The 12,237-nt window shown below is 37.8% G+C and overlaps 1 pseudogene; it reads right to left on the bottom strand.

Annotated features, from left to right (window-relative positions):
* The window catches only part of LOC129086814 (ribosomal biogenesis protein LAS1L-like), a 106,217-nt pseudogene extending 94,400 nt beyond the window's left edge, over window positions 1–11,817 (bottom strand).
* Window positions 11,818–12,237: the final 420 nt, after the last annotated feature.

The raw sequence follows: 12,237 nt of genomic DNA, 5'->3' as shown, positions 1-12,237 counted from the left end.
GAATAAAACATATTTCTCAGGTTCTTTAGGCAGCCAGGTCAGGCTGTAAAATTAAGTTCTGGTCAATGGGATGTGTAAGCAGAGTGGTCAGTGTAAATTCCAAAAAGTGTCCTCAAGAGGAGAAGCCACGCTTATTTCCCCCTTTCTTTTTCTTCCTGTTTGGAAGGTAGACATAATGGCTGGAGTTTCAACAAGCATCCTGAACCTTAAGATAATCTTGGAAATGTAAAAGTTTTGCATGATAGAAGGATCTTGGCTCCCTGACGAGAGCACTATGCCAGACCTGGATTGATTATTTGTACAATTCTAAAACTTGAGAGGAAGATAAACTTCTGGCTTGATTACTAGGGTTGGTATTTCTTTGCACTGATCCTAACGAATTTACCCTTTTGCTTCAGTTAGCCCTGGTTACTGTCTATTCCTAATGCCTCTTTCAGATGAAGGTGACAGAAAATTCAATTCAAGCTGGCTTACACAATAAGAAAAAATATTGGCTTAGAAAACTGTAAAGTCCTAAGGTAGCCCAGGCTCTAAGCAAAATTCAATCAATATTTCAAATAATGTCAATCATCACAGATCAAGTTTCTCTCCCATCCTGCCTTCCACAACTTCGACTGCACTTTCAATTTCCATATGTTGATTCTCTACTGGCTCCAGTAGCTTTTTATGAACTGCAGAGAAAGGCTGAAGTAGTGTGAAACCTCACATTTTATTTTCACACCTATGAAAGAGAGAGGGTCCCTTGCAGGACCGTCCCCCCTCAGAAAAGAGGCTTCTTGCCTTCTTTTCTTTCTTCCTCCCTCCATCACCCCTTCCTCCCTTCCTCTCCCTCTCAATCTAAAAACAACAAAAACAAAAACAACAACAACCCTCAGGAAATATATTTTCACCTTTTATTGGCTCTCACTAGCTTACCCTCCTGTCCTTGAGACAATCACTGTGGAGACTAGGTTAGAGCAGGGGTCCCCAACCCCCAGCCACGGTCTGTGGACCACTAGGAACCAGACTGTACAGCAGGAGGTGAGTGGCAGGTGAGCAAAAGAAGCTTCTCCTGTATTTACAGCCACTCCCAGTCACTTGCATTACCGCCTGAGCTCTGCCTTCTGGCAGATCAGCGACGGCATTAGGCTATCACAGGAGCGCGAACCCTACTGTGAACTGCACATGCTAGGGATCTAGGCTGCATGCTCCTTATGAGAATCTAGTGCCTGATGATCTGAGGTGGAGCTGAGGTGGCGATGCTAGAACTGGGGAACAGCTGCAAATACAGGTTATCATTAGCAGAGAGGTTTGACTGCACAGAGACCGTAATAAATCAATTGCTTGCAGACTCATATCAAAACTTTATCAGTGAGTGGCAAGTGACAGTTAATTTGCAACTGGTAGCAGGCTATAAAGCCATTCCACACCCCGGTCCATGGAAAAATTGTCTTTCACAAAACTTGTCCCTGGTGCCAAAAAGGTTGTGGACCGCTGGGTTAGATATATTGATTGACTTCTATTAATCAAGCCCCACTCTTGAGACTGGGAAGTGAGCCATTCCAATACGAGCCATATAGCTTAGAATAGGTTACATGGTTTCCCAAAGCAAAGAGTAGATGTATTCATCCATAAAATAGAAACAGCAATATTTATCTTGCTTATCTGGGAAGGCTGCTATGATGATAAAATCCAATTCAGGTCCAGATGTTTTGAAAATAATAAATTTCTACATATATAAGAGATACTATTATTGGTATTAGAATATATTTCTCTAATATTTGGTTTAGTTCCCATTGAGCTTTCTCAGAGCTTGTGCCACTACTTTGAGAGTAACAATAACCTACAATTTTATAGATTTCCCCACTTTTTGGAGGAAAACATTTATGATATTATAATATCATAATATCCTTTTAACTACAATGGAAATTATCTTCTCCATTTCCTCATATTGTAGGTTTCTCATACACCTATGGCATGGTCTTTATCTCCCTTTGAACTTTTGGAGATACCTAACTGTCATGGGGAGCGACATGTTGCAGGGAGCGCAGGGCTCCTGGGTCTGACGGTTACTGTCCCGAGCCAGCTGAGGAGGGAGCAGGGCTCTGAATCCCTCAGAGCCTGTCCCGGGGTTGTCACAGATGGGGGGAATAAACACGAGTCATCGCAAACAGTTCTCTGTTTGCCAGGAGAGGGGACGTGGCTCTTCCCTCTAATGGAGAAAGCCCCAAACCCCCATGTCCAAAAGCTTCTATTGAGAACCATATGCACAGGGGTATGGATGCAAAGCTCACCAATCAATGTCAAAAGGCTATGTTTACAGAAAACAGATAGAGATCATGGATAACAATTGGAGGAACAGATCTGCCTTAGGTCAGGGTCTATGAATAATGTAAATCTCCTTCTTAGTATGAGCCAGTTATCATCGCTTATGAGGGAAGAACTAAATATGCTTAGAGGAACTTCTATTCCTGATTGTCCCCAGGAACCACTCGATCCAGTTTAGGGCTGTACCTGCCTTTAGCATTGTTTCAAGCCTGAGCCAGGCAGGCTGGGCAGAGCCACTAAGAGAGAAGGAGACCGCTTTCAGACAGAATGAGGACTCCGGCCACGTCCAAGCTGAGCTGAGAGGTGTGGGCCTTTTTGCCCTTTCTCCATGTCCCTCAAGTCCTTCTCCCGCTGCCCATGCCAGCCGACGTCTGTCTTAGGTCATCTCTCCTCACAAGAGAATTTACCCGTCATCAACTGACTATCACAGGGCCAAGCAGGGTGATGTGAGGGGGGAAGAGGCTGTGCCCCTGCCAGGGGTACAGGTTTTGTCTCCTCAGTGGCCTGTTTTCCCAAGGCCTCCTTGATTAGCTCCAGCCTTGGGGCCCTCTCATCTGTCAGTGGGGCTACATTCCCTGAAACCAGAGGGGACAGTTCCCAACACCTAACTAAATCAAAATTTTTGAGATAAGAATGTAACTAGGGAATTGTGAAAAGGCAGTATTGCTTGCTGTCTACTCTTTTTCAGTCTGGACTATGGATTTAAAATACAATTATAACCTTATTACACATGGAATTAAAATTCTTCAATGCCTTTCCATACACTGGGGGGTAAATCCAAACGTGGCTTATGTGACTCTATTGTCATGGGGCCCTGGCTACCTTCCTCACCCATCTTCCATCTCTTTCCCCTTTCCTCTGAGGTCAGATTGAGCTCCTCTAGGCTCCTCATTGTGCCACAGTCTCTCATGGGTTGGAGATTAATGTTCCCTTTGCCAGTAATACCCATGCCAACTCTCGTGCACCTGCTGGCACCACCAACAGTTCCACCAATTTATTACTCCTTATACTTCCAGACGTAGCTTAGATATCAATTTCTTAGGGCAACCTTCCCTCTGAAATCATGAGACCTAAGTGGGTCCCCCATTATCTGTCTCATTAGCACAGTATGCTTCTATTTTCGCAATCCTGATAGTTATTTGTTTAGTACCTGTTTCCTATTATTTCCCCAAAACCCTCAATTCAGGGAGTATGTCTTTTACAGCACTGTATCCTCAAAGCTTAGCACAATATCTGAAATATAATGGCATTAAATAAATATGTATTGAGTCAATCAGTTAACCAATGAATCAACAAAGGCCCACCCGGTTATGCCTACAAATAAGATGGTAGAATATACATGAGAAAAATCTAATACCATGTAGTAAGTTAGAAAAATGAATAGGCACTTTGATAAAGGTTTCAGAGTATCAAGAATATTTGAGCATTAAGTTATATTCCCAACATCTTCAGTTTGATGTCCCGTGTTTACATCTGGGATCTTCACCTTTTAAAATTTGAACATGCTACAATTTATTTGATTGCATAATGGTCTCATTTTTTAAAAGGATTTTTTTCTAATACAACGGATTAAAGATTATTTTTTCTTTTGATAACGTTTATCAGCATTCCCTGAGATAACTGATAACTCTCAGAGCTCAAAAGCTTAACACTAATAGTCGTTCAGGGAAATCTTAAAATATGTATAATCCAGCAAACAAAATCCGGCCTTGAGAGGTGGGATTTGTGTCTTTGTTCTTCTGTCTCAGGCCTCCAAGGGAGAGCATGGCAAGGAGATAAATGTGGGAAGGTAGGAACAGGCAGTCCAGGACAGATCATAAAAGAAGTCTGGGGTGTTAACAGATTTTGAAGCTGTCATCAATTTCGGTTCAAAAGGAGATACTTTTTCTTTGTCAAAGTTCTGCCTCTAAAATGGGAAGTAAGAGGTTTCTAACCCTAGGACAGGAATCAACCATGACGGATGGATGTTCTTGAAAAATCATAAAGAGGCAATGTGAATAGTAAAGTTGACTCCAAGGCTGATCTTTCAAGAGTCTCCTGTGACCCTTTAAATCTACTTTATAAGAGGAGCATTTTAGGTTGATTTAGTGAGATGGCTCAAACTTAATTAGTTATCAAATAATTGCCTAATGGACCCTTCTTGAGATATTAAGGTTGAGCCACAGCTCTAGCTGCAATGCAATTAATTTTAAATTTTATAAGCCATAAAAGGTAGTAATAGCCCTACAATCAACTAAGGCAGGAAGATAATATTTAGATGCTGCACTGATACCAAGACACCTAAAACAGGTTAAGTGGCTGGCAATTAGTAAGAAGAGTGTCAATTAATATTCTAGTCTTATATTATGTAAATGAAATTAGGTTTCAATTATCAGTTAAGAAATCAAACAATTCAAAATGTATGGGCAATAATAGCAATTGGCATTTTTTACAGGAGCAGAAAAAAGTACTCTTCTAAAGGGGAGATTTTGATCTTGCTCTGAATTTAGTAAGGTTGTGATTGTGTTCTTATTTCTGTGCATTAATCTAGAAGTGCAGCCCAATATTTTAGAGTGGATGCGTGCAATACCAAATGTAAGCTATAACAGTATATACTACTTTATATATGAAAGAAGAAATTTGTGGTTTATTTAGTTCTTTCTCTCCCTTAGTACCGGAAGAAACTAGGACTAAGAAAATATAAACAACTTGGTTCCATACTAATAGTTAATTAGAGAAAAAAATAGATTAAAATTTCAGAATACTAATACCAGGACACTTTCTACTATATGATTGCCAATGGTAAAACATTGCTTATTGTCAGTTAAATAGTATACATTTCAAGAGCCTGGTATTTGTGGTATTTGGTGTTATATCCATCTGGATCTTTTAATTATTAGCTATGGTGACTTTGGCCAAGTTACTTAACTTCCCTAAGCTTATATTTCCTAACCTCTAAAATGAAATAAAGGACCCACATCATCATTTTCTTGGAGTTATTATTGAAATAAGCTATTTAGAGTTTGGCTCAATAACTAGCACATAATAGTAAGCAGCCTCAAATCATTAGCTATTGATATTAGTACTGGTTTCATAAGAAAATAAGTTGCTATAATTTAAGTGGCTCAGAAAAGTAATTCCCTACCCTCCAAGCAGTCATATCACTTAAAATGCTCTCATTACATTTTTAAAAAATTTTTTATTGTTATTTAAATGCAAATGACACAGGAAACAATATCAATTTACCTTATTGTCAGCTAACACCTTAGGAATTAAAGTTCTAATGGTAACTAAAGACAGAGTGTCCAGTGACTTTAGACTTCTTGGATGGAATGCATAAGTGATTCAGAAGTAAAGAAAAATGGGGCACAAGGATGTTGAAAAGAGAAATAGAAGGGCACAAAGTAAATGTTACTGTCATTACCATTTTACCAAGGATGTCCTACTGGGAAAATTTAGGTTGAAAGCTTGCCTCTAGGGGTATAACCATTGACACAGGAATTATTGAGTTTGGTGGTTTTGTTTTCAAGCTGTGTAAATACACACAAAGATAAACAGCGATTTTGGTTATTTTGACCAGTATAAGCTACTTCGCTAAAATCATCCACAGTCGAGGCAGAGTATTGAGGTTGGTCATGCTTCTGTTTTTGCCTGAATTATCAGTGCAAATACATACTGCTGACAGAGGTCTGATGCATTATAAATAACTTGCCCATAAATGAAAGTGACAGGGGAGAAATGGGCAGCTGAGGCTTTACAGTGTTTTCTCTGCAAATGTAGGAAAACGGCCATTTAAAATCTTGTAAAAACCGTGACTTACATGATTGTAACAATGGATCAGGTTCATGAAAGAAAAGAGGACAGTTGGTTTAAGACCTACTTAAAGAGTGCAGGACATTTAGAAAAAATGCGTGTATAACTGCATTTTCACTTGACGCTTAGGTTGTTTGAGCTAAAGCAAACTGTTTTAGATAAATGTGGTATTAAGGTTGGTTGGTTTGTTTTTCCAAAAATTGCACAAAGTTAAAGTGGAGTTTTTGTTGAATAGACTGAGAGTTGTAAGAGGGGAGGAGGGAGGCGGGGCCTCTTTGAAAGAAGGTGGAGGGATGAGACAAAGAACATATATGAAGCACCCATGGGCATGGACAATGGTATGGGGACTGACTATGGAAGCAGGGCAGAGCGGGGTGAAGGGGGAAAAATTTGGGACAACTCTAATAATGTAAACAATAAAACATTAAAAATAATAAATAAATAGATGTGGTACTAATAGAAATGGCTTGTGGTTGCTTACTTTACCTTTTCAGCTTTCTTTAAATTCCAAATTTCACCCTCAGTTATCTGAAGGTTCTTCAAGTGTGTCTCATGCCACTTCTTTTCTAGAACTGCACTGTATCAGATATTCTGAGCAACATTCCTGATTTAAGCAACTGAAAGATATTAAGATGGCAGCTCCCCATGGTCTCTGCTTCCTGATACTTACATGGTCGTGTAATCTCTTCACCTTTAGTGTGGGCAGGTTCTGTAATTTGCTTCTTTCCAATAGAATAAGGCAAAAAGCACTTCTGTGATTATGCCATATAAGATTGTAACATTGATTTTGCTAGCAGACTCTTTTTCTTGCCTACTTTGTTGAAGTAAGTGGCCATATTGGCGAGATCCGTGAGGCAATAAAGTGAGGTCAGTCTCCAGGCAACGACCAGCTAGGAAATGAGGGCAGCTTCCAATTGACAGCCAGCAAGAAATTGAAGTCCTCCATTGAATATCACTCAAGGACATGAATCTTGCTACTAACCATAGGAGCTTAACCAGAGATCTTGCCCCAGTTGAGCCCTCAGATGAGAACTGGCCCCGGTTGTCACTGCGAATGCAGCCTTGCAGAAGACCCAGCTAAGCTAAGGTTCCCTCAGAAAGTGTGATAATAAATGTGTGTTGTTTCAGTCCACTAAGTTTGTAATAATGTTGTTATGTACCTGTAGGGTAAGTGGAGGCAGTCTGGTTTCCTCACCCAGGCATCTGGGTAACTAAGGGAAGCAGTTTCTTACAACATTGAAGGAGTCTGATAAAGTAGTGTTCTCACAGCCTTGAGACTGGGTCTCACAGCCTTGAGTCTGAGCTTGATAAAAGGTTCCCATAACATGAAGTGGGTTCCCACGCGCAGCTCGTGCTATGTTACAAAACCATTTGTCCTGAGGTCGGCTTTGTTCTTTCTAGTACTTCTAGAAGGGAGGGGTTTCTTAGAATGGGTGCAGACATAGACACGGGCTTGGGCTCTACATGGCTCCCTCGAATGAAGGCATGTCAGACATCCCAACGGCTCTGTGAACATTCTTCCATATGCATGAATCCCATGAACCTGCCCAGCCCTGAGAAGTCGCAACACAGTACCCATTGATAACTAGTATAGTGATATTGAGTAAATTATTGTAAAATTATATTTTAAGTGAATTGCTGACTTGTCACAAACTAGGGAACCCAGAGATCTGAAAAACAAGTTGAAAATAAGAACTTTAGGCAATAAACTAAACTTAAAGTCCGATTTCATCATGAGGATATTTTATATAGCCTGGAAATACTGAGTTTTGCTTTGACTGTTGCATGGGACATTGTGAGGAAAAAGAAATTCTAAGACTTTGCCACATAGAGAAATACAATAGGATAGCATTGAGAAAAAAAGCTAGCTGCATCTGCTATACAAGGACTAATAAGAAATAAACAGGAAAAAATAAAAGTACAGTAAGGAAAATTACTTTTCTCAAACTCAGCACTTAGTAGAATAACAACAACAACAACAACAACAACAACAACAAATCTCTATTAAAATTTATAAACGCAAGCCAGTATTATATGGGTTTTTGATCCAAATTTATCTGAAAAACCTCAAGTGGACAACTTAGTTTAAAGTAATCAAGACAGGTTGTGAGCCAGGAAATTATCAAATTAAATGTTAATCTTATTAAGTAAATCTAAAATGAGCAAAGACATTAAGAAATTTTAATAGATAAAATTCCAAGGAAAACAAGCAGTACACAATTTAAAAATTACAGAAATACACAAGTAAATAAAGTGCAAATAGGGAGAACCAGCAGAAATAATAGCAGTGCAAATAGAAACACAAAAACTACAGATATAAATATTTGCAGTTACAAAACACTAAATAATGATGCTTAATATTTTTTAAAAAATAATATAAAACCTTGAAATTATAAGCAGATAAAAAACAAAAGTAAACTAGTATACCTGAGGAAGAACAATATAGATTTTTCTAGAAATAAATCACATTCAACACATTAGATGAAGAGAGAATTAGTGAACTAGAAAATAGGTCTGATGAAATACGAGGTCTGTCCAGAAGGTATCCAGCCATGTAATATGAAAAGAGAGACATTTATTGAAGAAGATACAAGATACAAGAATCATTGTACATAGGACAACGGCACCTCAGTCCCCTTCAAAGTAGGCACCTTGGGACCTCACACAGTTCTTCCATTCACCATCAGCTGCCCCATTATTTTTTCCTGACTCTCATCAACAGTCTGAAATCTCTTCCTTTTCAAAGGTGATTTTAGCTTTGGGAAAAGCCTGAAGTCACAGGGCACAAAAACTGGGCTTTAGAGGGACTGAGTCACCTGGGTGATTTGATGTTTTGCAAAAAAACTGCTTGTGGCATGATACACTAGTGGGTGCATTGTAGTAGTGAAGCTGCCAATCACTAGTTGCTTATAGCTGTGGCCTTCTAAATCATACAAATAGTTTCTAAGAGAAACATTCAAGCTTAACACAAAATTTCATGCAGATGTGTTGCTCTACTCGCTTCGTCACTCTACTTGCTCTGTCATTTTGAATGCAATGGCCACACAGTACATACATGCTCACTCAACTGTGTCTACTGTTTTCACTGACTAGTTCAGTGAAGTCATCATCGTTCAAGCATGCACATTCCAGACCACTTTCCTTGGCTGTCAGGCTACATTGATGTTGCACAAACTATTCTCATTGTAGTAACAATGGTTGGACTTTTTCTGGATAGATCTCATATTCACAATGCAACCCAGTGAAGAGAGGTTACTGACATGGAAAATAGAGTCAGTCTAACATTATTATCATATTATATAATAAAAATAGTATTTTGAAATTAAAGCAGTACTTTAAAAAAATATATGGCCTTAAATTCTTAAATTATAAAAGAAAAACATTTCAAAATTTATGAACTGAGGGTTTTCCATATGAAGTTATAGAAATTACTTCAAGTAAATCTAAAGAAATTAGAAAGTTCAAAGTCAAAAATTAAGGAAATAAAAATAAACATAATAGAAAAGATCAATGAACTCAAAAGCAGATTCTTTTTAAGATACAATAAGCTTCATAAAAATATTTCCTGAAATTGATCAAGTAAAAAGAACAATGGTAAGAATAAGAAATGGCACATAACTAGAGATGTTGCCAGGGCTAAACATTGAAAGAATATATAACTCCCACATTTTTCTAGGTGATAGAAATAAAGAAAATGCAACTTTGTTCACTGTGTGAGGCCAGAATAACTTTTATACTAAAACCAAACAAGAGAGGAACAAAGAAAATTTCAAGTCAAACTGTCTCATGAACAAAGTTGGAAAATTCCTCTGGAAATCATTACCAAGTCAGGTTAATTTCAGGAATCCAAGGATGATCTAATATCAGAACACTGAAAAAGCTACTTCAACATATTAATATATTGAAGGAGAATAAATGTGTGATTTTATCAGATAATGTGAAAAAATGTTTATATAAAATTTAACATCAACTTGAGACAAAATTACTCAAAGTTAGATGTAAGACTATTTCCTTAATTAGATAAACAACATTTATAAGAACAAGCACATGAACACAGCTACATTAAAATGTGTAACTAATGCCCATTTTATCTATTCTATTCAACATCATATGGATGACCTATCAATGCAATAAGGACAAACAAAACAAGAATAAAGAAAAAAGATATTGAAAAGAAAAAAAAAACTTTTGTTGCCATTTAAAAGCAGTTTGATTGTCTATATAGAAAATTCAAAATAATTCAGAGATAAGTCAGGAAAATTTAAACGTGAATTGTGTGAAATTGCTGCATTTGTGGTTAATATATCAAAAATTTATCACACTGGTACATACCAGCAGCAGTCATTTGCATTACATATATAGATGATATTTGGATATGAATATATGATATGTATATCATAGATATAGACCAAATAAAAATACTGTAGTCTGTTATGTAAAAATATAAAACTTAAACCATTTAAGAAGGCCTAAGTAAGTACATACAATAGATTGATATGCATATGTAGGAAGTATAAATAACATAATGATGTCAACTCAACTCAATAGAGAATAGTAGGCTAAGGCATTCCAGAGGAAGGGAAATACATATAGCTCATAAATATGTAAAATTTTGTATTTTTTTTAAAAAGTATAGTCATTCATAGCAAACACACCACATTAGATTCACTTTAAACACAGCAGGGTAGCAAAAGTTACAAAATCTATCATCCAAGTACTGAGAAAGATGTGAAGAAATGAGAAAACACATGTTACTAAAAAAATGTACAAATTACTATAACCATTCTAGAACACATTTTGATATTACCAACTGATATTGAATATTTTCATGCTCTAAAAGCCAGTAATTTTACCCAGACATATTTCTTAGGAAAAGAATACTGCATTTCATAAGCATATACCTTAGGAAAAATTCTTGCATGTGAATTAGGTGACATGTACAAGAATGTCCATAGTAGCAATGTCCATAAGAACAAAACAACTTAAATTAGTTAAAATGACCAATAATAAATGAATGAATAAATAGTTTGAGTATGTATCCAACGGGGGAAAAAATCAATGGACTGCTCATTCATACATTAACTTGGCTTAACCTTAAAAAGATGTTTATATATACATTTTAAACAATGTTGAGGAGAAGCATATCTCACTACAGTAGTAAGAATTTTTTCTAAAAGCAAAAATAAAGCCAAGCTAAACAATATATTGTTTAGGACTGTGTACATATATGTTAAAACTTGTAAAAATGATTGTGAAAACGGTTACCACAGAATTCATGATGGAGGCCAAGTCAGGGAGACAGGGTGGGAGAGGTACATAGGAAACTTTGAGATGCAAATAATGATCGATTTCTGAATCTGAATAGTCACAACCAGATGGTGGTCACTTTATAACTAGTTTCCAAATAATAAAAACATTTTAAACCTCTTTCGCACATTTAACATATTTAAAAATTTTAGAAAGTTGTTCTAAAGTTCTTTCTACTGCCATGTAGGGCGGGGTACATCCTTCCTTTTCCGATCTGTCTCCTGTGTTGTTTGTTTCTAAGTGCTCAACTCTCTGAGCATAAAGCTGAGAGAAGCCCTGGCAGGATTCCGGACGCTTGGGTGAGCGGCCTGCCTGGGGGCACGGCTGCATCATCGCCCAGGCGCTGAGAACGTGCCGAGCGGATGAGCGCCCAGCAGCAACGGTGCGCTCCGAAAAAAATTCGGAGGACATCTCCCCACCCCCTCCTTACCTACACTCTGCCCCTCGGGAAATCCAAGGGTTACATTGCCCAAGGTCTCAGTGAGTTTTAGTGAAAATAATCGCTGTGTTTTATGCTAGCATTTCCTCCCTAGGGTTCAACCCCAAAACTAAGGGGTGCACCAGGGGAAGCATTTGAATCAAAAGAATTGAATTTATTCTGATTCCCCCAGACATATACCTGAAACATTTGTCCTTTCCTGGACCAAGGGACTTTGCTTCACTTCCTTTCTCCTTGGCATTCATATTTTCTAGGGGATTTCAGTTTCCTCTGACCAGCACTCTCTCCTTCCATGAAAAATGCTCAGAGCTTTCTAAATGTTGGAGGAGAACAAGTGCTTTGTCAAAAGAGGTGGGGGGAAGGCAGAGACAAATGTATTTAAAAAGTAAATA

Source organism: Pteronotus mesoamericanus, unplaced genomic scaffold (assembly GCF_021234165.1).
Source record: "Pteronotus mesoamericanus isolate MK-2021 breed Mesoamerican mustached bat unplaced genomic scaffold, CSHL_Meso_final scaffold_45, whole genome shotgun sequence".
NCBI lineage: Eukaryota > Metazoa > Chordata > Mammalia > Chiroptera > Mormoopidae > Pteronotus > Pteronotus mesoamericanus.
This window is presented reverse-complemented; position numbering and strand designations above follow the sequence as displayed.